At 39.9% G+C, this 27,797-nt stretch overlaps 1 protein-coding gene and 1 long non-coding RNA gene across 5 annotated transcripts in view; both read right to left on the bottom strand.

Annotated features, from left to right (window-relative positions):
- The window catches only part of DYNC1I1 (dynein cytoplasmic 1 intermediate chain 1), a 282,836-nt gene that overhangs the window by 66,713 nt on the left and 188,326 nt on the right, over nucleotides 1-27,797 (bottom strand). The gene's annotated exons all lie outside the window — the stretch shown is intronic.
- On the bottom strand, nucleotides 23,439-26,531 carry LOC138923733 (uncharacterized). Its single transcript, XR_011437800.1, has 2 exons — nucleotides 24,768-26,531; nucleotides 23,439-23,849 (listed from the first exon to the last, which is right to left on the bottom strand). It is a non-coding gene; the product is annotated as an uncharacterized lncRNA (long non-coding RNA).

Raw genomic sequence — 27,797 nt, 5'->3', positions numbered from 1 at the left:
TTTAAAAATCCAGAATTCAACCACTTGATTGCTTCTGTGTTTCAGTTAAATCCCAGCAAATACCATGTCAAGACTTGCTCAGTTTGTTGAGAGATTAAACTAGAGAAAAATAAACAGTGGTGGCATTTCTACGAAATTGAAACACATAGTCAGCAATCAACTGGACTCCAATCCCACAGGGTGAGAACTCTACCTAATTTCTACTTTTTCATTCATTCATTTGTTCACTCTCCATTCATTCATTCCTCAAACACACAGTACCCACTAAGCACTAGCTAACTCATTTCAAAAAATTTTAAATGTTGCAGAAGTCCCCCATCTCGAATTCAGAATTCTATTTATAAGTGACAAAAAGTCAAATTAATGCTAAAAGAGAGTAATATCATGTTGGAGGACCAGTGTTCTGCCGTCAGCCTACTTTGTTTTGCTGCGAATCAATCTTGACAATATCTCCTTGAGGAAAACAAGGTGTACTTATTTTCATTTTATGTTGAGAAGATTAAAAATGGAGTAGTTTCGTGATTTGCCAATTTCACTTATTTTTTTAAGCTCAATACATTAATTATAATATATATTCCATTTACTATACAATATATATAAAGGTTCAAAACAGATCTCCAGGGTAGGCCACATTTGACATATTATCATTCATACGGAAACACTAAGGCAGTATGATCTCAATTATCTAGACGTAAAGTTGAGAATTTAGTCATTTCTCGAGATGTTTTTAAATACTCTGATGCTTGATATAACAGTGGCCAGCATTCGGGTGATTGGCTGAATTTTTAATTTTTCATCCAAATGTTTAGTTCCCTTTAGACACATGGGAACACTCACCCATCTACAGCTCTGACACAGAAAGCTTCTCTTCTAATATGGAGAGTCTGCATCAATCCCCTATGAATAAAATGTCTTGGAAAACCCCTGTAACCTTTTGTTGTTTATACAGCTACTGATCTGGCTGTTGTTACCAGTTGTCATGGGATTTATTGACTGTCAATATAAAAAGCAAAGGATGAGATAATCTTGTCAGTTATATCTATTCGGTAAAGAGTAAAAAAACATTCCAGATAAATTGATTGACACTACGAAAACACGTTTTTTTTTTTGTTCTCATTTTTAATAGTACATTTTCTGAAGATATACTCTATGGAAAACATTATTAATATTAATGTTATTTTTTAAAATTCATCAATTTATTAAACATTTAAAATTTTGTATTAATTCAGTTATTTGGTGTCATCATAAAGCATTATCAAATTATATGACTAATACAATTTAAACAAACAAAATTAGTTGGAAAGAAAAAGCTTCCCTACCTGGGTATTCTTGGCTCTCTGAGAATATATATCTATATAGATATTTTGGTACTTTTAACTTTTTTCCTCCTTTATTTTATTCTTTAAAATATTAGAGCATTGGAATTATTTTGAGAAATAACGTATGGCCCTTAGACATTCAAATCAAGTAGTTTACAGGAGTGGAAAAATAATGATAAAGATGACGAGAATTTTCAGACAATGTTCACTGTCTATCAGAGCGAGCTTTCCAGACACTATAGTTGAACTCTGCTTTCCCCAGGCTAGTGATTTCATTGATGTGGCCATGTTGTTGGCCAAATTAGAGCCCAGAAATAGGATAGGCTCATATGTTAAAAGCTTGATGTAAAACGGATGAGCCTGATCGACTATATTCCAACGTAAGTAACACAGAGACGGTACTACGTGAGGAACCACAGTTTCCAACAGGGCGAGGACCACATTTTGATTGTCTGCATATTTATAGTTCCCCCAAATCAGGACCAGCGAGGTTTTGAGACTATATTTGTGGATCAGGCCACTTCTATTGACAATCTCTGGTGTCCTCCGCAGACGCGGTAGCCCAGAGGCTGCTGAGGAAACAGTTTATTTTTTAATCTTGAGCAGACTGCCCCGTTACCGGCTGCCCCTGCAAAGGCAGCCTTCTGCTTATCCGTATTGCCATACGTCCGCTTGCACACGAGCTGATCCTCTAAACAGCGTGCCACACCCTCATCATCTATTTCCAGACAAAGCAGTTTATTGTTCCCCATCCTCCGAGGGAACTCCACAGAGACAAGAGGGGTGGGGACTTCACTTTCAGTGTCTCCCTCTGCTCGCTGCACACCACAGCATTCAGTTCCAGTTGGCCCCAACTCCTCTTTAAGAGGCTGTAGGGACTGTTTTCTATTTTATAGAGCTAATCCAGACTAGTTTAGGGATGGTACTTCCCCCTAACCACAGACCCAGATGCCCAGGGCGAATAGCCTTTGGTCACTGCTGGCCTGTGTTCACATCTGATCTGGTTGCCCACGTTCTTCTGTGTGTGGCACTCTGCTAGCTCCCTAGCCAGCATGCCTGGGTGGGAGGGATAAGGGTCGTGCATTCAAAAGCATCTCCCATTTCAAGTACCATCTCTTCTGGGGAATGGTTGGTCCCTAGAGAGGGAAAGGCCATATTGTTGCCATATGCTGTTTAATGGTGGCTGACATTTTATTTGCCTAAAAGCAAATGCTTAACTGTCAGAGGGCTGTGAGGCAGAGATCAGATGCTTCTGGCTACCAGTGAGCTAGGATATATTTCTGTAAGTACCTAAGAAACCCACAAAGATATTTCTTTTTGTTAATGGAAACACAGGTAATTGGAGAACACTGCTGTCGAAAACCCCTCTTATAGGCAATCATGTAGCACCAGGCATCTGACAACGTGCAAGGTGTGAAGGTAGTAAAGCCAAGATGTGAGTCATGAGTTGGGCACTTCACTTTAATTAAGATGAAGGAAAGACTTTTTTCCTTCAGAGCTCTCTTTTCCTTTCCTGTCTCCATCCCAGGGTGCAAACTGAACTCTCACAAGGAGGACCATCTACTGAGAGGTATCACCTCATTAGGAATGGGGTGCCCAGGACCAAAGATTGAATTAGTTTGCTTGCTACTTCTTGACTCAGTTTGTATTGAAAAATGAAAAGCAGCTGATTCTAAAATTTGATTTCCCAAAGATTAGAAGCCAATCATTCTGATGAGCTTCCTCAGAATCCCTTGGGATTTTCAGGCCTTGCAGGACTGAGACTCTGTCACGTGCCTAGACCCGGGCTGTGTGCTGAGAATACAAAGGTTAGTGCACAAACCGCAATGAGACGCCATGTCACACCCACCAGGATGGCTATAATTTTAAAGTGTTTACATGTCAGTTATACCTCAAGAAAGCTAGGGGAAAAAAACAAAGGAAAAAAAGGAAAATAGCAAGTGTTGGTGAGGCTATGGAGAAATTGGAACACTCCTACAATGCTGGTAGGAATGTAAAATGAGGCAGCCACTCTGGAAAGCAGTCTGGCAGTTCCTGAAAAAATTAAACATAGAGTTAACATGTGACCCAGCAATTCCACTCCTAGGTAAATACCCAACATATGAAAACACGACCACACAAAAACTTGTACATGAATGTTCATAACAGCATTACTTACAATAGCCAAAAAGGAGAAACAACACAAAGAAAACATCACAATCAACATAGGAATAGATAAAATGTGATAAATCCATACAATGGAATATTATTTGTCAATAAAAAAGAATGCATTACTGATACCTGCTATAACATGGATGAACCTTAAAAACATTATACTAAGTGAAACAAGTCAGAAAAGACCACATATTATATGATTCCATTTATATGAAATGTCCAGAATAGGCAAATCCATAGAGGCAGAAAGTAGATTAGTGGTTGTTGAGGGGTGAGGGTCAGGGCAAGAATGGGAAATGACTATTAATGGGCATGGGATTTATTTTTGGGGTGATAAAAATGTTCTGGAATTAGATAGTGGTGATGGTTGCACAACTTTGCGAGTACGCTAAAAACATTGAAGTGTACACTTTAAAAGGGTGAATTTTCTGCTATGCGAATTATACTTCAATTTTTTAAAACAGTGTGCAGACATAGTCCTAATATCATAGAGCTTACCAACCTTATTACTAACTTCAGGACAACTGTCTGGATTATTTCGATCACTCTTTCCTCAAACAATTATTGGATCCTCTTTACTTCTCCCTGAACATCTTCAGCTTCTCTTCCGAGAAGCACTGAGGTGAGAAGGGAGGGTTGACACACAAGGAGTCCCTAGAGCCAACGTCCAGCTCTCACAACTACTGGCCATGTGGATTCTCTAAGCCTTAGATTTTTTTTGCACATTTTCAAATTATTTATTTATTTAAAAACACTGTGGTGAAATACACATAACATAAAATTTACCATCTTAATGTTTTTTGTGTGTGTGTGAGGAAGATTGTCCCTGGGCTCACATCTGTGCCAATCTTCCTCTATTTTATGTGGGATGCTGCCACAGTGTGGCTTGATGAGCAGTGCTAGGGATCTGAACCTGCGAACCCTGGACCGCTGAAGCGGAGTCTGTGAACTTAACTACTACGCCACTGGGCTGGCCTCCCATCTAAACCATTTTTAAGTGTGCAGTTCAGTGGCATAATGTCCTAAAGGTGCTACTATATCCATGTAGTACAAGTGTTACTACATCCATGTTGTAGCATGTATCAAAATTTCCTCCCTCTTTAAGGCTGAATAATATTCCATCATATGCATATACTACATTTTGTTTGTCCATTCATCTGTCAAGGGACATTTGGGTTGCTTCCACCTCTTGGCTATTGTGAATAATGTTACTTAATATGGCTTTCAGTTCTTTCGTGTATATACCTATAAGTGGAATTGCTGGATCATATTCTATTTTTAATTTTTTGAGGAACTGTTACACCATTTTCTGTAGTGGCTGCACCATTTTACATTCCTATCAGCAATGCACAAAAGTTCCAATTTCTCCACATCTTTGTTGACACTTTTCATTTTCTGCTTTTTTTTATTTGTTTTTTATAGTAGCCTTCCTAATTGGAGTGAGGCATCTAAGTCTGAATTTTCACTTCATAACAGGAGCATGATAGTTCTTGCCCTGCCTACAAACAGGGCATTTTCTCTGCCTCTCTTCCCTGGGGCTGTTGGAAAATTTGAATTAAGTAATGCAGTTTAAAGACTGACAAACAACGTGCCCCACAGAGAGTTGGAAATGACCACTTCATGATTTGAAGAAACATTTCCAGAGAAAACGAAGATCCAGAGGACTCCTCATTTTACTCAACAAATCTTTTCCTAAACAATTCTGATCGTAACACTTGGTCCTGCCTTGATGATCCAGGTTGAGAAACTGTCTCCTAGAAGTGTTACTACACCTTTCATTACACGGTTTAACTCTTCGGAGTCCTTACTTTTGACAACCCTCCCCTCTGTCTGGGACACTGATTCTCTCTCTGGTTTCACGGATCCTCACGCCTGGTTACAGCTCCTGTTGTTGATGGCAATTTCAAGTCCTGGCATTTACTGAGTTTGGATAATGAGGAAGAGGACACAGTACAGTGTTAGTACCAGAGATAACTCTGCAGTGAAAGCCAAGATTCGATTTATATCACAATCTTATTCACACACATACTCATACTGCAAGCACTGCCAACTTAGGGGAATTTAGGCTCTAAATTGTAATTGGTAGTCCCGTCAGTGGAAGTACTTTTGAATACAACAAAATTCTAGGGCAATGGGATAGTTTGCACACTACTCCCAGAAAATTCTCTGAAATGGGATTTTTTTTTTTTTTTTTTACCATATTTCATACCTGAATCAGAGCTGGAGACTACTCATCTGTGATGTGACTTTACATCTGATTATTACTTATTCATCATTTATAGATGGGTGGAGCCCTCAAGCTATCTTCTAAATCAGTGTTACTCCAAATTTGCCTGTACCTCAGCATCATCTGAAGAGCTTTAAAAAATCCCCGATGCTCAAGCCACATCCCATACCAATTAAATTTCTGGGGGTAGGATCCAGCCATCAATATTTAAAAATATTCCACAGGAAATTCCCATGTGCAGTCAAGTGAAAATTACTGTTTTAAATCAATGGTTCTCAAAATTATCTGAACATGAGAAGCACTTAGTTTATTAAAAACACAGATTCCTGGGTCCCAGTCTGCATCTCCTGAATCAGAATTTCAAAGAGGCCTGTTGGTCTGTGTATTTAACAATCACCCAGGTGCTTTGTATCATTGAGAAATTTGGAAAACCCAGTTCAAAAACAATGAATTATCAGACTATGGCCCAAAGTTACTGTGGGATGAATTTCCTTTTGCATGAATGTAGGCCATGTCTGGGATATCTCCTTCAGCGGGTTGTGTGCCATTTTCACAATTTGCCCAACGGAGACACATATGATACAATAAATGCTCCCCTGTTAGAATGTCATTGCTTAATGTCCTTCAATTTTATTTGCTAGTTTTTACATCTCTTCTTGCTTCCCCTCCCTGTCTAAATGATTAGGTTCTTAGAAAATGACGAGTGAAAAGACGAGTGAAGTTTTAGGTCCCTTTGGCATCACTCTCTATGCTGGCACTGAACACGTGAGAGTTTTCCTGTTTATTATTAGGAGGGCTAATGAACATTATCACTGTCACACAAGGTTACATGGTTATTCGCTTATGGGGGCATTCCAAAATTTTTGAGCACCTACTAAGTGCCAAATGTCATATCCATCGTTATATCAGTCCCATTAGTGGGTAATTTTGCCTCCATTTTTTCAGATTAGGAAACCTAGGCTCAGGCAAATAAATCCACTGGCTTAAAATCAAATGAATAGTAAGTGGCAAAGCCCAGATGTGAACTATGGCCTAGCTGACTTAGAAGCCAGTACAGCAGGAAACCTTGCATCAATTGAATGCAGGTGCATTTTCTCTTTGAGATACACAATCCCCACTCCTGAGTGCCACACTTACGACTTCACGACGTGGGACTGGTAATCACAGACAGAACCTCATGCATCCCCACGTGGCAGAACTTTTGGGCTCCCTGCGTGCTACAGTGGCCTTGGCATTGAGTCTCTGAGCCCTCTCCAGTTGGACTTCTGTTGCTGGTGTAGAGATTGATCACCTGACACAGCTCCTAGCCTACGGTTGCGACAGGTGACAACAGAGCTAATTAATACCAATTGTGGTGATATTTACCATGAGGTGGGTACTTCCTGCTGGGAACTGATTGAGACCAATTAATCGTTTCAGGGGAGTCTACCGAACAGCTAGCAGGTGGAAACCAATCGGGTAACTCCTGACGAGCTCTGCATTTACTGTCACTGCTTTGGGAGAAAATGCTTTGTTTTCATCTTGTCACTATGCAAGCAAACCAAAAATGTCATTTCAATACAACCAGTTCTTCTCAAATGAGTGTTTTTCCTCCAAAATAATTATGTGAATTGTTATTAATTACTGTGAAAACAAGGAGTGCCCTTATGTGCTTTAACAAGAGAAACTTCTTACTTAGAGATACAGACACAGGACCTGGTGAACATTCTTCCGAACTCAAAAAATATAAATAATGAGCATACACTTTTTAAAAATAAGCGCTTCATTAGGAGATAGAATCTTGGGCAAAATGGTCACATTTTGGAAATTAAAGAATGGCTTATGTTTAGGAAAACGTTCAAAAACAACCATCAGTGAAAACTTGAGCCGCATTCATTCTCACCTGTACTTGGAGAGTCTCTACTGAGCCTTAAAATGCACGACGCACATCAAAAATTCAAGGTTAAAATGAGCCCTTTACACAAAATTTTTTTGGACATTCCAGCTAAAAACTACTCAATGGCGAAGTGGAGAATCTTGGCAATGAGTTCTTTAAAATGCAAAGCCATTCTTACAAAGCAACTGATCAGACCATCAACCACTCAATGCGTTGGAAACCTTCGTTGTGCCATATGTCAAACCGGATACGACCCACCCCAGTGCTACACTGCAGAGCAACTAGGAAGTTTCTCTTTCCTTGACTGTAAAACGAAAGCTTGTTTCCCTTTCAATCCTCAAAGCCAGTGAGAGTTCTGTAGAGAAATCAGCATAAAAATTATTTTTAATTTTATACTAAGCTTTTGGTAATAGCTTAGAGGTGCAGAAAAGCTGTGAAGATAGTACCGTTCCCATACACCTCACACCCTGTCTTCCCTGTTGTTAACGTCTTCCCTCTTGTTAACGTCTTCCCTATTGTTACACCAGTGTAGTACATTCGTCATAACTAATGAACAAACATTGATACACCAGGCAATACTTTATTCAGATGTTCTTAGTTTTTACCCCATGTCCTTTTCCAGTTCCAGGATCCCATCCAGAACACCACATTACATCTAGTCATCGTATCTACCTACGCTCCTCTGGGCTGTGACAGTTTCTCAGACTTCTCTTGTTTTTGATGATCTTAACTGTTTTGAAGAGTATTGGTCAGGTATTTTGTAGAATGTCCCTCAATTTGGGTTTGATTTTTTTTTTTTTATAATTAGGCCTAGACAATGATATTTTTAGGTCATACAAGACATTTGTACCAAAAAAAAAAAAATCCAAGAGTTTGAGGTCAGTTGGTAAAAGGGCATTATAACACAATAGAGTGTTTATATACATATTATATATATAATATATATTGTATAACATATAAAATAATAATGTATATACACACAATATGTTTAGTTTTTTATAAGTTTTTTATTCAAAAACTTTACTATGGCTAAAGCAAGGTAGGGATATGCCATCATATCTGACAATAATGCTCACTGAAACATGCTTATCAAAGATGCTTTTTCAGTATAGACTTTCTAATCATTTACTAACCGTTTACTGTCTCCTTTTTAGAGACTATGAAACCCGGGTTGCTATGCCTAGGTTGGAATAGGGATATGATGCAAGCCAAAAGCAAACTTTTGCTTCACGAAAAAGACAAAAAGAATAGGAAGAGACATAAATATATGGATTGTTTTACATGTTAAAAAGCACCAGCTTTCTTCAAATCAAATGTCTAAATCCAGCTTAATTAAAAAAAAAAGGAAGTTGATATTTGGATATGGCATGTGTTGGCATCCACCCCTTCGATTTATGTATGAACTAGAGAGAAGAGATTACTTTATTCAAGAGAGAAGAAAAAGAGTTCCAGTTTGACGGGAGAGTGTAGGCAGCATTAACTTCAGAGCTTGTTAAAACATGAAGAATTAATAGCAAAAGGGGAGGGAAGAATTGCGAATGTCTCCAGTTTAGGATCTTCAAAAATGCCTGGGGTTTCTGAGAACGGCTCACCCAACCACATGAAAGTGACGCTAAGGGATTCAGCCACACGACTTCTCTAAATCCAGGGCTGGGACTGCTCCACTTTCACCATCAAACCATCTTACTTAAAGTGTAGCCACAAATTAAATTTGTTTTTTATTGAAAAAGTACTAACTCCTTGCACAGGAGGCAAACAGAGCATTCAGCAGTATAGGTCCTCCCCACCCCCACTGCCCACCCCCCTTGATAGAGTAACTATGTAAAAAAGGAGTAGCTTCTTAGCCTGTGCATCCTTCCTTGGCCATGTAAAAAAGGCACTAACAACTTTCAGCTATACAATCCAATAGAATTCGGTTATCAGGTATTCATTTTTCCAAACACAATAATAGACTAATCAGATTCAAAAGTGCAGTATTGGCAAGAATATCTAAAAATAATTGCAGGATAGATCTGTGTCTTGCTTTGTGGGCAACTTCTTTCTGAATCGGTAGGATTCAGGTTTTGTGCTTGAGGAGGTTGAAAAAGAAGGAAGAAAATGCACTCTCCATATGTCACGCAACAACCCCCTGCTGATAAAATCAATCTACATTTGGAGGATCCACCCAAAGAGTCATGGAATATCCCACATTAGATCATTACCAAGCCACTTAGGTCAGAAATTACAGGGGGAACCATTAAAAAAAAAAATCTAAAATGTTCCACTATGCATAGGCTCTTCACGTGGTTTTTTTGAGTTACTGTGGCGGTTTTGCCAGCTGTGACAGTGCATGGAATCAGTTGGATTATTCTAAATTTAGCAAGAAAATAAAAGAATTAGGCAAGAATAGGTCCTTCCTCACATTAAAACTATGTGGTGAATACAGATCTCAGGGAAGCAAAGAGGAACTGAGATCCTACAGCCAAGAAGCCGTGTGGCACACAGGCAGAAGCTGTCCCTGTCTCTTTTTATCTGCCTGGAATTACTTAGATATGCTTATGCCTAAGGCACAGAGATGAACCAGATGACCTCTTAGGACTGTGTCTAGCTTGGTGGGTCTATTGATAAACTGCTACTTTGAAGTACTGAAAAGGACTAGAAAAAACTGGGTTTAAGTGCTTGCTACAAGATCGATGCAAGAGACAAGGGTAAACTGATTTTTGCGATTGTCACCCAATCCCAAGGCTCACCCATCCCCCAATTTCTACACCAATGCTTTTCCATTGAAGATTCTTTGATGTTTAACAAGAGACTCACAGACTGAAGTGACTAGGGTGTGGAAAGGGATAGAACTATGTCCTGGGGGTTCATTTCTAAGCTGAGATAAATCCTCCCTTAACATAACATTTATGTATACTTGGGAGACCAATGGATAAATGGGTATCAAATTCCCCAATGTTCAACCCGAGCTAGTTCTTAAAAGGACAAATTAATAAACAAACCTAGAGACAAATAAAAATGTATGGATAAAAATTCCTTTGGGATCAAATGATTAAATTTACAGCACTTCAGGGACTTTTCTCTGTCCTTTTTGGCCCCCAGGGAAAAAACCTATCTCATAAGACAGAATGCATAAATTAAAGGCCATGTACATGGAGTTTGAAGTTCCCAATTCTGGAAGAAGAATCTGGAGGTGTATTAAAGGCCATCTATCAATGGATTCCTGTCTGAGCCATGTCTTTCGTTGAATGATATGAGCGATGGTGATGGTCAGCTAGAAGAAATGTGATCATAAATTCCTAAACACAAACGTTAGAGGACACCCCATATGCGTGTCAGTCAATTATCATAATGGAGTGGAATATTTTGCTTTGTGTAGATCTAAATAAAAATATACAACAAGAACATTATTCCTCCTTTTCCCTAAGAAAAAAAGGAAATGATTTTATGTAAAGAATAGGAGCAATTTTCTTAGTAATCTGAGTTTTGTTTATAGGCTGTGATGTTGAGTACTTTATCTTTGGACTTGGTGGCTACTGTGGTTCACAAAGCGCCCAGTGTACTTCTCCAAGAGTTGAAAAAAGAAAGATGTCTGATGTTCCTGGGGATCAGAAACAATATGAAACCAGATAATGAAGAGTTAAGAAAAACTTCGCAGCCTGCTAACGAACTCCATCCGGCCCTGGTGAGACCACCCTCCTTTTAAGTAAGAGGTAATTTAATATGCATCTAACTCAGTTGCGTTTGGGCTTCATCCAATCTGAGAGTATCAGTGTGATAAATTATAATGAATTGTCTGCAATACTTCACAAAGTGACTATAACAGACCTGAAAAACAAGATCCCTAAACTTGATCTTACAGCTCCCTTTGAACACTTTTCACCTTATTCCTGTCAGACCACTCCAAAACTTGAAAATGTTTCTTATAGCTCCCCTACACTGAAAGTTATGTGCTTTGAGCTCCATTTGATAGATCCACAGTGGCTGTCTCTATTAAATCAAGTCCCACACTTGAAAATGACACCAACAGTGAGACCAGCCAAATAATACAGCAAGAGAACTAACATGGCTCCTTTAGTTTCCAAAGGGTTTCTTTACATGTTAATTTCCTTTTGTAATCCACGTGGTGTGCTGGGAAGTAAAGTTAGTGAAATGAACTCAATTCCTATTTCAGCCTCTGAAAAAGCAGCTAGATCCAGGCACCCTACTGTCTGCAGGGGAAATGGGCAGAAACTGAAAAGGGGGTCAGGAGACTCAAGTTCTAGCAGGGCCTGTTACTACAGCTGTGTGACTGTTCACGTGACAACTTCTTTAAGATGAGTTTCTTCATTTAGGTTAAGGACCACGGCCTTAGAGAAAAGGCCACCTCCTTTTCATTTAATGGCTTCAGGTAGTTCCAACTCCTCAGAATGCAAAAGCAAGACAGTCATTCTATAGATGATTCTTCATAAATAAAACACTTCATAAATAAAAGTGATTGCATAGGGGTTAAGCTGTTTCTTGTGCTGGTCAGAGGACAGTGGCCTTTAGCATAACACAGAATTTGTGTCGGAAGCACAGGATGGGATTTTTTTTTCCTATTCATAGGATACAGATGTTGTTGTGTAAAGATCCATGGGCTGGTAATCAAGACTGATTTTCTGTGTGAAAATCACATAATTCCATCAGGCTTAATTTCCTCCTGGGCAAAACAAGATGGGCATGTTGCACTTGGAAGCTTCACACAAGCAGGGGATGTGCTTCTCTTGACTCTGTGTTGTGCTCTGTATGTAAGACAGTTCCTGAGAACTAGTAGATATTTGTATTTGTTTCTTATTGCTGCTGTAACAAATTCTCACACACTGAGCATCTTAAAACAATACACATTTATTATACTAGAGTTCTGAGGTTAGAAGGACTAAATTCGACAGGTAGGCATGACTGCATTCCTTTCTGGAGGTTGTAGGGGAGAATCAATTTCCTTGCCTTCTTTCCAGCTTCTAGAGCCCAGCCTTATTCCTTGGCTCATGGCCACCTTCCATCTTCAAAATAGCAATTGCTGGTTGAGTCTTTCTCATATCACATCACTGATTCTGCGTCCATCATCACATTTCCTTCTGAGTCTGACGCTCCTATCTCCCTCTTTCACTTATAAGAACCCTTGTGAATACACTGGGCCCACCCAGATAATCTGGGATAAATTCCCCATCTCAAGATCCTTAATCACACCTTCAGAGTCCCTTTTGCCATGTGAGGGAACATATTCACTGGTTCCTGGCCTTAGGACGTGGCCATTATTCTGCCTACCACAGTGTTCAATAAATATTTGATCAACTTGTAAGTATTCCGAGAAAATGGTAAGCCAAACACTTTCAATTATTTGTAAAGTTAGATAATTCCCATAGCGCATCACTAGCCAAAGTCATGATCTCATGTATAATGTATACTTCCCATCCGTCCCAGACACACAACCTTCATACTCATTGAAGCTCATGTTCACCTGACTTTACTTTGGCTTAAAAATTGCACTCTGGCTCTATTCTACTTTATCTCCCCTGGTAGACAGAATATAATCTGTTGTGACAGATTTTCCTAACCAAGTTAAGTGAATTGTTCTCTGTCACATAGAGACAAAGATACAGCCAGAATAGTGATTTAAAACTTCTTTCCACTTTCCTTGCATTCCATCTCATACAAAACTCCTTTTCCAATTGTCATTTCAAACAGATCAACTGACAAAAGAGAGGGGGTGGTAATCTTCAGGCAGGAGTAAAGATGCACAGAGCATACGGGAATCCTACCAGTGAAAACCCAGGCTCTGCCATTAGGAACAACCTCTGAGTCACGTACCTTCTCCCTCCCTCTAAAATAAATCCTTCAAATCTAAGTCACAATCACCAAACTACTCTCCCACTAGAGGTGCTACCAACCATCAAATCAATCAACACCCATGTACCTTCTGTCAAAACTTTTTCAAATTTGTCCTCACGGCATTAACAATATATGACAATATGCTACTTCCAACTGCCCCTCAACCTTCCTCCCACCAATGCAGGTACAGTTTCAGGATGATTTTGGCAGACAATCTACAGGAACTTTAGTGATGGACAATTCCATATATATTTTCATTTTGAAGTTTTTCACTTGTTCTGAAGCAACTGACATTTTACACCTGTTAGTTTGCATTACTTGGGCAAACGGCTACTAGTTCTCAGTCAAAATAATCACAGAAAGCCTGTTTTATCTTTAACGGAACGGTAGCATTCGGAAAGGAATGACAACCTATTATAATTGCCCAAGGCTGGTTCTATCAATGCATCACTTATAACTGGCGTCAAAGAGTAATTGGGAATAATTGGAAATTAATTAAACACTTGCTTAAGTATGTTGACAGAAAGACATAAGTATTGAGAACTAGATGACACCCAACAGCACTTTAGAATTCAATACCTGAGGCATTCTCTTCTTTTAAAATTGGCAACAATACCACAGTATACCAACAGCAAAGCCCACAGATTTACTTACTGAGTGTCCTAAGCACAAACAGAATCTCTCTCTGTGGTCTAGAGGAAATAACTGCAAGACTCACAAGGTGTAAATTCTCCTGAGCAGTTTTTCTTGCAGTTCTAGTAGGTCATTAAATAGTTAGCACCTACTGTTTGCGCATAGAAACCTCCCACGGTGGTTTAACACAGCATATAACTCTCACTGAAGAACGTGAATTTCTATGGGAAAATTTAGCCCAAAGTAAACAAATATCCAATATGTTTTCTTTTTTTCCTTATTTAATTCCATACTCTTGAACACGAGCCTTAAAATGAAAAGAAACTGGGCAAATTGACATATATGGAATTAATAATATTTAATATCAAGAAGCAGGACAAACACAAAATAAAGTTGAATTTCTAAATAACTACTTCTGGAGTCAGAAAATGTCATAACTTGGTGGCAATAATGTGTTCCATATGGCAAGTACTGCGGGAAGTTCTTTCTCTGTCTTTATTTGCCAGGTCAAATGCAGAGTTGAAGAAATTAGTCAAAAGGCAAAAAAAAAAAAAAAAAAAAAAAAAAAAAATTAAACTACTTTTTCCAAGACAATCAGATCAGGAAGGCAATAACAGTTTCATTTTCCTGTATAATTTGAATAACTACCTCAGTTTTCACCCCTCCCTTCCAAAACGTAGACAAGGGCTATAGCTAGCTATGAGTTGTCACACATCTGGAAGACTATTTTAAAACATTCAAAATGTTTTGACTACAGGATGCCAAGCATCTGGCAATACAACCTTCTCTTAGGTATTTTTCTTCCATAGAATTCAGTCTTGTGTAGTCAGTCTGTGCCAGATTTTGAACTACATGTTTTATTTGTGGAATGAAAAAAGTATATATGCAAAGGTATGGTTTTCCTTGTGATTTTGGTTTAAGTAGATTTAACTTAATGATGTTAACAGAGTTGCCATTGATTCTTGCATTACTTGAACTACCCTCTATCTGTGCTCTCTCCCTGCCCCCAAAAGCCCTTCAGTGGCCCCTATTGGTCAGTCCCTCCCCAGGAACATTCTCTCCCAAACGAACAGCACTCACTCACTTGTCTAAATAGTAACTGACTTTATTGGTTTCATTCCACAGCAAGGATGAGGAAAAGCAAGGCTTCTAGTTTTCCCTGTCTAATAGGAACCAGCCCTAGGAATACCTGTGGTTCACCAACCACCCCCAAACCATTTGCAGGATCTTGAGGTAGGAGGTAGGTATTCTTCATGTGAGGTCGCCTCCCTCCTCATGAGAGCTAGCTCAGACGTCCAAAGGCCTTTTCCGCAAACTAACCTAACCATCCCTATCTCTACTCCACTTTCAACCTTTCACATAATTTGTAAGTCAGATGACACCACAGTGGGAGGTGTTGTGTGTAAAATATGCACTAATTATTTGAGTTTTGTAGCTTGCAATCTCTTGCAGATCACTCATTCTTGCTTTCGACCTGGGGAAGAGGGATAAATTCCACATAGGCAGGGTCTAGACTATATTCATTATTGTGGCCTTGACACCTAGCATGGTGCTAGGCACAATAAATGTCTATTGAAATGTTCTGAACAAAATGAAGTCTGCCCCAGTGTTGAAGTAAACATCACCACATTTCAAACTAGAAATAAAATTAAACAGGTAGTCAGGTTTGAGCCTAAGCAGCGTTCAAAATTTGGATAGTTATGAATAGCAGATTAGTGGGGAGGTCTGCCAGAACTCTCCTTGCATTAGGGTGCTACCGGTAAAATGTAAAGACCATATGTATCATGAACTTTGGAGACAGTGGAGTACCAGCTTACCCTATTTAAGCTTCCTTGATACAAAAAATAAACACTTAGGGGATAGAATCACTCTGTCTCCTTCTTCATGGAACATGCCCTGACCTGACTGGCTTCAGTTCTAGAAGTCACTGGCTGTTCAGGGTTCTGAAGCATGACCAACAACAATGGCGCTGCATCAATGGAAACCAGCACACGGTTGTGAAGCTTTCTCTGGAGGTGAGCAAGGAGTGGCTGATGAGGTAGGGCATAGCAGAAGGCAGTGGGGCTTGGGCGCTGGAGTCCCAGCAAGCTGCCTTTAGTGTCACAGGTGGTCCTTGGAACCTTATTCAGGCACATGCTTGCAACCTCCTTTGAGAGCTCCCACAAAAAAGTGGGAAAACTTGAAGAAGCCAGAAATCCTGAATTGTAGATGGGGTGAGAACTACAGAAATACGGTTTATGCTGTTCAACGAGACCTCAATAACCAGTCTGGTGTGGCCTAAGAAAACCTGGATTGGATAGATAGATAGATGGATTAACAAATAGATAGAAATAGGGAAAATGAATTTGATGACATCAAGCAGTGTAACATTCTTTCTATTTTATAATATGTTTAATAGCATAAGATAATTGCTATTTCACTTTTAAATATATTCCTTTTTTTTTTTTTTTTGAGGAAGATTAGCCCTGAGCTAACATCTGCTGCCAATCCTCCTCTTTTTGCTGAGGAAGGTTGGCCCTAAGCTAACATCCATGCCCATCTTCCTCTCCTTTATATGTGGGACGCCTACCACAGCATGGCTTGCCAAGCGGTGCCACATCCGCACCCGAGATCCGAACTGGTGAACCCCAGGCTGCCACAGTGCAAGGTGCGAACTTAACCGCTGAGCCACCGGGCCGGCCCCTTTACATATATTCTAAATCAAGTATTTGAAGCAGTTCCATGATCCGCTGAACTGAAAATATACCTAAGAAAAATGCAGAAAGTCTCCTAAGGGGTTAACAGTTCCAAGGTGAAGAATGTATTTTAACTCAGAATTCTTCAAGAAAACCAGCCTTCTCTGTAGGTTTTACAAATAACAGCAATTTGTGGCTAATATTTCTAACCTTTAGTCAGTTTTCTGTTGATGAAAAATCAGAATCAGGGATTACTACTTTACAAAGAATGTTTAGACATCCCAGTGACATGATCACTATATAAAACATAATTCAAATTATCTCAGTTTAAACACTGACTTTGACAGTTAGTAAAATCATTTAATTTTCTACTATGGAAATGATTTTAATCTTTTCATTAAACTTTTTAGATTATATCAATTCTTTGAGCTGAAGTACGATGGAGAATCAAAATAATCTTTGTAAATTGAGCTCTATTGCAAAAAATGATTTCCATTCTTCAGTAAGGATATTAACAGATAACCTTTCGAGGGCCTTCTCCTTGTATTTCTCTTCTTCCTCTCCTCTCCTGTCTTACACAGCTCAAAGAAAAACTAGCTCATGAAAACAGACTCTACTTAATGATCCCTTTTCCTCTGCGTTCTCATTCTCTTTCATTCACATTCCCAACTTTGCATCTCTCTTCTCATTTTCCTTTTTTCTTTCCGGAGAATGACCACCTCAAAGGATTAATTCAGAACAGGCAGCAGAAAATGGTAACAAGAGTGGGCAAATCAGGATGTGGATTTAAAATCAAGAGGTATTTTAAAGGAGGAGAGTTACTCAAATTAAACATATGTTAAGAATATGGGTTTGTTGTTCATGGCATACCTGCCGCCTGCAATCCCACCCTTGTCGGATCAGCCTTCAAGGGCAGAGCGTTCCCTGGTGGAATAATAAATCGGGCGGCGTGAGTGGATACGGATCTGAGCAGCGCCGAGAGCCTCCTTTCCTCTCGGTCTGACCTCACCGTTGGAACACAGGTGGTAACTGAACCAGCTGAGCTAGTGAAATGGATCGTGGCCCCTCAGGCTCAGCGCCAGAGAGAACAGAAGTCAGGCTCCAAGTAATCAGGCTTTAGGCAAATATAAATTCTAATATAGGTCTTGGCATTTATACCTAACTTTGTTTTAACTGATATTGCCTATTTTCCAAGGCATCATCTTTCTCATCTTGATACATGTGAACCAGGCAGTAAAAATCCATTGGTCTTTTTGAAAACATTCCATACAGAAGCTTAGAGTGTTTTTCTTTGGGCCAATCTGCCATCAACCTAAGGGTATGGTAAGTTGTGTTCTGTAAGTAAAAATGAAAAGCCTTGCCCTATTTCTGCACTTTTGTTCTTCGCAAGGCATTATGCTTTGCAGCTCTCTGCTATCCCAGAATTAGGCACCAACATTATTAATATGAACTAGTCACACCTATACCATTAAAGGTTTTCAGTAGGAGCTATGTAGAATAGCAATATATGATTTATTTGCTCATTCATATCTTTCCTTGCTTTAGAGGAATTCTGAGGTTGAGAGCAGTAATACATTTATGGGTTGAATTCATTCCACTGATAGGCAGGATTCAATGGTCTTGGGTCTCTCAGGATAAGTATCCATGCTATGGACAACATTAAAAAATCCCTAAGGGTTTTGAGGGGAATATTTTTAACTTGATTTTAAAATAATACGGGTTTGAGAAGCTCAAGAGGCTCCTTTTTCATTTAGTTTGATATTATTCCTAGAACACAAGAACCAGCTAACCAGCTGTGAACTTATTACAGATTAATAACGGGTAACTGGTTTCCCTTTACACTGTCTATTTGCTAACTAACTGAGTAGCATTGGGGAATAAACAGTTTCTAACTCCCTCAAGCATTTCATAAATGTCCGCTCATGAACAATAGTATACAAACAACAACATTCTTAACTCTTCATTAAAGTAATCAGGCCCTCGATATTTGATTACGAGTCCAGGTTATCACATACTCTTGGTGTTAATATATTTTCATTTCAGTAACAAGGTTCAAAATCAGCAGATATATCAGAGGACGTGATATAGGAAAATTTCTTTTTCTAAAGATTTTATTTTTTCCTTTTTCTCCCAAAGCCCCCCGGTACATAGTTGTGTATTTCAGTTGTGGGTCCTTCTAGTTGTGGCATGTGGGACGCAGCCTCAGCATGGCCTGATGAGTGGTGCTATGTCCGTGCCCAGGATTCAAACTGGTGAAACCCTGGGCCGCCGAAGCCTAGTGCACGAACTTAACCACTTGGCCGTGGGGCCGGCCCCTAAAACTGAAAATTTCTATTTATATAAAGGATAGTTTGGAGCATGTGAATATTTACTTTTCAAAAAAAATTCATTTAGTTATCAAGGTCTCCTCTAGTGAGCCATATCTGATTTAAGAACTGGCCTTCTTTCTCCATGTTGTCTGAATTTGTGATGTTTTAAAGAACTTGGCTCAAATGTCCCGCTTACAAAAGGGAGAACATATTGTAATGTTCTAAAGGCAGGAGGTTTGTGTTAAGCCTGTCTCAGTAGCTTTCAATATTTAGAGGGGAAAATCCAGTGAAATCCAGTTCCAAAATGTAGCAAGTCCTCACAATTTGACCAAGGGTATTAAAGGAAATGCCATGAAACCCAGAGGGGGCATGTTCAGAAGTGTGGTTTTGGAGGCAGAGGGATGGCAGGCAGAGTACAGGTAGAACTAGCCTTCCCTGAGCACCTTCCCCAGAGTGAAGTCTTTTCAACAATTTTAATGACAATAGTAACTCATGTCGTTATGCCTTTGATGAAATGATGTTAAAGGAAGCCAGGTGAGGACAAAGATGATGAGACACATGAGGAAGGTGGTGGGGGACGGCAGGCGGTACTGTATTGACGTGCTCATTCTCACTCCTGCAGCAACCCAAAGCCAGCTACCCTGCTCTCAGACTCGCTTCCCTTGACATTCCAAGGTGACTTTGCCTCTGTCTGTGATGAGCAATCCTTCAGGATGGAATGCAAACTCCTGCAGAGGCCAGGGATGGGATAGTTTGCCTTGGAACAGGAGCATGAGCGACATTCAAGCAAGGCAAGATGATGGCTTGGCAAAGGAAGACGAAATCATTTGAGAGAACTCAGGGATTGAATAAGCAATTGGTCCAGAAAACCATGAAAGTTTCTTCAAACCCTGAGATTCCACAATTCTATATATTAATAGGTCTCATAAAAAAAGTTATCAACTCATACAAATACACAAAAACATGAAAAACAAATTCAGAGCAAAAAACAATCTCTCCCAACTCCCCAGATAGTAGAACATGGTTAAACTATCTTAAAATGGTCATTTGACTTAGCTGGGGTTTACATTTCATTTACTTTTAAAAAAATGATAAGATGAACAAAAGACACAATCTCTGATGACAGATATTAAGTGGGTATGGATGCAGAACCATGGATCAGTAGTTACGATCGACTAACACAATGTCTCTGTCGCTAAAACAAACTTAATTAGATCTATAATGGAAATCACCATGAGTCCCCACGAATTCTGTGCACAGGGTTTGCCTGCTCTCCCCACCATTTTTCTTTGTGTTTGTGTGTGTGTGTGTGTGTATGTGCATGCACTTTGCAGCTAAAGGAGCCCATTTGCTCTTATTGTGGAGCTCTTTCCAGAAATTAAAAGCCACAATACTAGTTTTCATACATGGAAAGTACTCAAAATGTGTTCCTTTCTCAGGGAACTAAATTCTGTGCCACCTTTGAAGGCCATCAACTGCTGTTTGAAACCTTCTGATTTATGCTTGTAGAATCTTTGTCCCGTATTTTCTGAAAGGCTTTGAGCCATTGGGTGAACATTCTTCTAGTGGCAATTTGAACATAGCTGAATGCTTTTATTTGTGCCGCAGGTAGCACATGATAATATACATCATTATATTAATACAGAAGGTCTTTTCCAGGAGCTGTTTGCCGCTGCCCAGCTGTGGGACCAGAGGGTGGGATACTTTTGATTTTAGACACAAGGAAGGGGACAGTGGGAGCCAGGCTTTTAGGGATGGAGCCTTTCCGGGCCCCAGGCTAACTGTTATGCATCTTGTGCCAGAGAACACAGTGTGCGACATCACCGTTCACACAGAACGCCCCCTGCCCCAAGACTAAAAAACCACATAAGGCAAAATAATTTACTAAAATGTAGACCAAGGGCACTCTCTTTTAGAAATAGTATGTGCAGGGGCAAAGCTGAATAAGCCAAAGGGAAAACTTGTGCCTAAGTTGCTTATCTGCTGTTCTTAGCAAGGTGAGGGGGTCCTGGCGACACTTCGTGGGCTTTCAGAACATTCTGGCCTCACCACTTCATGCTCTGGAATTATTTTTGTCCATTTCTTCATGCTGTCTCTGTAACACAACCTCTTTACATAGTTTATCTCAGGAAATGACAATTGGCTGTCGAATCCCACACAAATTGATTGGATGTGACAGCTCAAAGGAATAAATATTCTGCAGAGAAGAAAGTTTTTACTTATTCTCTTGTATTTTCAATCCTTTTTTACTCCTTCTTGCTTAATTTTATTATTTCAATTAGATCATTTAAAAATCAACACATCGCATACCAGCCTCCCCTAAGAGCAATCATAAGATTTGATGATTTTTCTGATACACAGGCTAGGGTTTCAAATTTGCATTATTTTATCTACTGAATTAACTATGAATTCTAAACCAAACTAACGCTGCCATGTGTTTTTAAACATCTCTAATCTAAACCATCTGGAGAGGCATGGTTTTGCAAAGGCATCCCTTTCAGGACACTCTGTGGATTTTGTCACTGCTTGAGGTTTTGGCAAACCATCAACATTACTATAATTCTCTTTTATGAAATATAGCTTTTGACTAGGATTTGAGAGTCATGGGTGTGTGTGTGCATTTATATGAGTGTGGGCACTTGTGTACAATTTTTGCTCCTGTCCCTTTCTCTTTTCAGAAGACCACACTTCGAACAAACTTATTTTAAAGAAATAAAGGTTTTTGTTGTATATAAGGAATAAATTCAATTTCAACAACTCAATATAACACCAGGCCAAGTTATCAAGAAGCAAAGAAGCACTGTTAAATAACACACCTTATGGTACACGGGTGCTGGAAACACTTTTTAAACAAGTAGAAAAGGAGAAAACATCAGCTTTAGAGAACAATGACAAAAAAAGTGTAGAGAGAAAATGATTATGGCAACAATGATTTGAAGCATGTAAGATATAAACTCAGTACATCTATGGGGAGATGACAATTAAAAATCGACTAAGCTAAATCTTTTGCCTAAGAAAAGCAACATCTTTTTGATTTTTTGGCTAACAATGAAGATATCATTTTAAAATAAATCAAATATAAGCATGATAAAGCAAAGTATAGACTGCTTCTTACGATAAAGGTTAGAAAACTTTCCCCGGAAGTAAGGATGATGACTCAACATCACAAATTCTCTGTGATAATAATGCTTTCAAATAATTTCAAAAATTAACCACAAAAATTGGAAGAATAGCCCTTTTCTGAGAGCTACCATCTGAAATGAATTAAATTAATAATGTGACTACTGGGACATACGAACATCTCTGTATTCATTAATAACACGGCATGTTCAAACAACCCTTTTCATCTGATGATATTAGGCAACTTGAAGATACTCAGACAGACCAGAAGGTTTTAGTTAAGTTTGTAGAGGGGGAGAAAAAGGTCTATTTTTTAGAAATAGATGCCCTAAAGTCCAGAGGGAGGTCCGGGCCTAGAATATAAAGATACCAAAGCAACGTGCAGGCCCCCTCGGAGCTGGTAGACGTCTAGAACAGTCTTGGCAGATGCTTACCTGACCGAGGGCAGCACCACAGTCCACGCCTCTGCTGCTCACTGTGTCCTTTCCTGGAATGGGGTTCTTCTTACCCACACTTCTGAGAGAACAGGTTGCCCTACTGAGATTTCTCTTTCCTTTTAGACCACCTGGTATTCTTTTAAACCTGCTTCTGCCCTTATTAAATGTGGCAGGATCAAGGAAAAGCACAATCTGATATTTCGGAGAATGGAGGCCCCACCCAGGGTGGCCCTGGATCATGTGTCTTCAGGAGGGACAGCTATTAAAAGAGACACTAATCTGGTCTTAGATGAAAGCAGAACATTGGTCAACCCCACCTTCCTTACTGTTGCTCCAGGGTCTGTGGAGTGGGTTCAACATGGCAAATGGCCAGCTAGTTTGTAAAGACTTCAGTGCAGCCATATGACTATGTAGAGACCAGAGGGTTCCTTTACGAAGCCTGTGCCTGAGGCAATCAGTGTGAAGAACGAAGCCAAGGAAGCAAAGGCACCTGTACCTAGCACACGGCAGAAGCGGAGGAGCAGAGATGATATTCAAGCCAGTACACCACCAGTTATTAAAATAATGAGATCATTCTGTACTTGTTGGTAAGATACTTTCCCCCATGGTCTCCCAGGGCTCCCCCACTGCCTGGCCATCCTGGTCCCTCCCTCCTGTGCCCCTCAGTCACCACCTCCGAAATTCATCAGCTAAAGATGGAATGCTCGACACAAATGGGGGTGCACATCCATGCATTTGGACAGTGCCATACAGATATTTTGAATTTCATTCCTGCACATTAGATAATAATTGTAACTGATGTTCACTGAGTACATACTCTGTGCCTGAAACTAAGTGATTTATATGTACTCATTTACTATTTTTCTTTCATGTATGACTTGCCCAAGGTCACAGAACTTCTAAGTGGTGGGAGCTGAATTATAATCCCAGGCTGTATGGGCATATAGCCCACTCTTAACCACTATGTGCTAAACTGCCTCCCAGGATTCAGTAAATATCTCATCATCATTTAGTTATGAAACAAATGTTTAAATGATTGGGATGAGAGAACTTTGGAATTGTCTCACGCTCCCTCTTCATTTGGCATTTGTACATAAAAAGCACATATAGGGATCTGACGAACGTGAGAGGAGCTGGCAAGGTGATGGAAAATAAGGCGTGGTGGGGATTGGGGCAAATTGAAGAGTTCTTGTGGAGAGGGAACAGCCTCTCTCGGCTCCAGCCAAGTGTTGCTGTGAGGACCTGGTCATGGTGGATATCCCATAAATATCTGTTGAATGAATGAATGAATCTAAGTTAGGTGAAATTTCTTTAGGAATATATACAAGCGAAAAAAAAAAAAGAATGCCAAGTTTTAAGCTTCCTCCCAAGTGACTACCATGCAGTCATAGTGAAACAACCAATTGTAAAGAGAATACTTTTATCCTTTTTTCAGCTGAGGAAGATTCACCTTGACCTAACATCTGTTGCTGATCTTCCTCTATTTTGTATGTGGGCCGCTGCCACACCATGGTCACTGACGAGTGCCGTAGGTCCAGGCCCAGGAACTGAACCCAGACCACTGAAGCAGAGTGCACCAAACTTAACCACTAGGCCACTGGGGCTGGCCCAGGAGAATACTTTAATCTTTTCAAAGCAGGTTTACCTATTGCTATAGACTGAATTATGTACCCCCCCAAATTCTCATTGCTGAAGCCCTAACCCCCAGTGTGATGGAATTTGCAGATAGGGCCTTTGAGAGGTAATCAGGTTTAGATGAGGTCATGATGTATTAGACACTAGAAGAGCTTGCTTTCCCTCTCTCTCTCTCTCTCTCTCTGCCATGTGAGGACATATCGAGAAGGCAGTTGTCTGCAAGCCAGGAAGAGAGTCCTCACCAGAAACCAAAATGGCTGGTACCTTCATCTTGGACTTACCAGTCTCCAGAACTGTGGGAAAATTATTTTCTGTTATATAAGCTACACAGTCTGTGATGTTTTGCTATGGCATCCTGACCAGACTAATATATCTATATTCTATTGCCTCTTGTATCCTCACAATAGTCCTAAGAAGTAGGTAGAACCCCATCAGTATTCAGCCCAGACCCCTGAGAACACCCATTTCCCTTAGACCAAAGGTCCTCTGACCTCAGGGAATGGCTGGGTGGGAGGGTGGTGAGGACAAGGGTAGTGACAGGCAGAAAACTTACTCATATTGCCATTTGGTTTTCATTACACAGCATCAATAATTCCTGGGGCAATTCCTTCATGAAGCACGACTGCAGAAAGCCCAGTCCAGACAGTTATAGCATACAGCGTTAGAAGAAAAAGAAGGACATGTAGGGAACTGAACAAAATCTTCAATGTTGGGGTTTTGTGCCTCTAACACATATGCACATTAATGGGGCAGAACAAATGCTAGCAAGTCTGAGTTTTCGTAAGAATATTAAACTTCAGTTTGATCGCTTGCGATAGGACATGGTTAGACAAAGAAAACAATTTAAAAGCAATTTGTTTGGAGGTGTATTCTCACGGCATCCTCTGCATCACGCAGCTCACTCGGTCGCTGGTACCGTACATAGTCTCCTCCACTGCTATTTTCAGATAAGGAATCGTCAGTAATACAAGCTGTTCGCTATAATCCTGGTGATAATTCTAATTTCCCTAGATGAATCCCACTGATCAATTCTGCTTCTTCTTGTGTTACTTTTTGGAGAAGATTCCAGAAAGAGGGCAGATAAAGAATGAAAGCTGGCAAGGCAGATTTTCTGCTTCCAGCTTCCTGGGCCAAAACCGAAAAAGAAGTTCCTGCTGTTTCATTTAATAAGTGTCAGTGTCTAGTTCAAGCCACGATTGTCAGACCAGTCATACGCAATTGGCATAAAAGAAGTGTCTCCAAATGTCTGCTTTTCACTTCAGCAGGTATATTTAAACTCTCTTATGTCTTTTCCTAAAGGCACAACATAGCACTGCTGTGCTGCTGTGTCTCTTGTCTGATCCATATAATTTGAATCTTTAATATAAGAGCTTAATTTTACCTCTATGTCATAGGTATTCTTTAATTTTCCATAACTGTTTACTTGGAAATGTGTATTACAGTCTATGGTTGCTATTTCCTCTTCTGGGTTTCTCCAGCCTGCAGTACATCCAGAATTGCATTTGAAAACTGTTTGAGTCTTACTTACATTAGTTAGCACGTTCTTGTCCAGGGACTCTGTTCTCCAATTACTAAGCACCTATTACATGCTTTCATTTTGTCATCCCAGGAACTCATTTTGAATATCTAGCCCTAGTTGTCAAAGAACTTTCTTTTCTTTCATCTCCTTCTCTTTTTGACTTCTACTGAGTAACCACTCCTTGCCACATCCAAGAGAAAAGCTTAGAAAATGCCTTTATTTTCTTTTATCAGCAAGGCCATAAAAATGTTACCCTTCCTTTAATTAAAATAAAATAAAAATCCTCAAGTCAAATTATAACACTTCTCTGGTCGTAATATACCTTGGAAAATGCATTTAAATTAATTTATATCTTTGTGTCCATCGCTGTTTTGTCGATTTGGATTATGTACCATCATCTGGGCTGGGGGAGGGACAAAAATGATGGGAGAAGAAATCAAGTTTAGTACAATAAACCATAGTTCCACCAGAGACTGGAGGAAGTCTGCTTTCCACGACATGACAACAAAGCCTCGACAACCCCCCAGGTCCCTCTGCAGTGTGGTCAGCTAGGAGCAAAGCTGCAAGTCCTGACTTTCCATCCCTTCTCCTAACCACCAGCCCACATTCCCTCCTGTGTTACCATCACTCCTCATGGGGGAACTCTCTTCAAGGTCAGTGGGAACCTCACGCAGAACCAAATGCTGGATGGCTAAAGCCGTGAGCTGCAATCTCATCTTCGTGAGAAGTGAAGCCACATATGAGAAAAAAGTCAGCTGAGGATTTTAAACACTGGAACAAATGAGGTTAGTTGGTATCACCTCACTTTACATTCTACTTTCCGCCTGAAACAGTGAGGGTTTTAGGTCATCGTCAGTTTCATGTCATTGTCAGATAATGCTTAAAAAGAGAATGCCAAGAACAAAGAAATTAAATCGGGAAAAAATAAAAGTAAAAATAAAAACCTCTGACCAAGCCTCTAAATATAGCTTCTCCACTTACCTCAATGCAGATAATTCTAAGATATATATTTCTGATTCTATTCATTCCATTTAAAAGAGAAAGACCACACCAGGGTAAGCAACGCAGGGTGGTCAGAAGGCATAATCTAATGACAGTGTGTGGAAGCCACTACAGAAGACGGCAGGAGAGCTGCCAGACTGTGTGGTGGGGCTGAGTGGCTGATTTCTATGCAGAGTCCACCGATATTTTCCAAGTATGGACAGCTCTTATTGAAATGAAAAGAGAAAATGCAGGACCAGAGCCCACACGAAAAATTCAGTTTAGCAAAGACATGAAACTGCCCACAGAAGTAGAAGGTACTTGGCCTTACTATTCTTAACAGAGAGAAATGAGCCTTCATTCTGTAATCTTTTTATGATTAGGCTAAAAGCCTGTCAGTCTTTGCTAAAGAACACTGAACCTGATGTCTTCTTCTTATGCCTTTACTTTCTAGTGCCTGAAATGATGCTTTTCTGAGCCATTGAATTAATTTGCAATTACATCCTTGTGAAAAACATGAAGAATCTGCAGAGATCAGCAAAAAATCGATGGCTAATGTGATTATTCCAAAATGATAAAAGTACAATCATCATAAGGCACCCGCTGCTTCTCCCTATCCGCAGGAAAGAGGTTCTGACCAAGCAAACTGTCTCAATTTGAAGTTATTGCAACATCACAGGAGAGTGTGGAAACACATTCCAACTACCTGATCTCAGTGAGAGAGTGTCTAAAAGGTACCAGTTGTAAATAAATAAGCTTTACCAAACATCAGACAGGAGGTAGAAGGAGAGTGATAGGTCAGTGAGGGGTGGGTCTTCGTTTTTCTCACATGGATTTTAATTCTGTGGGCTCTCCAAATTCCCCTCTAGGTTTAGAAGATGGTAAAGAGAGCCACCTCTGGGACCACGTCTAACCAATATCTTATAAGTGGCAGGCCACCAAAAATACACCTCCAATGAACCGTGCAGCCTTTGCTGTCAAGCCCCACAGTGTCCCATCATTGGACACAGCCCAGGAGACGGCATCATGTAGACGTAGAATGAGCCTTGGATCCGGTTCTACTGCTTACTAGCTGGGGAAGTC

The sequence above is a fragment of the Equus caballus genome, chromosome 4 (genome assembly GCF_041296265.1).
Source record: "Equus caballus isolate H_3958 breed thoroughbred chromosome 4, TB-T2T, whole genome shotgun sequence".
NCBI classification, from domain to species: Eukaryota; Metazoa; Chordata; class Mammalia; order Perissodactyla; family Equidae; genus Equus; species Equus caballus.
The sequence above is the reverse complement of the archived record's forward strand: the minus strand, read 5'-3'. Positions and strand labels throughout refer to the sequence as shown.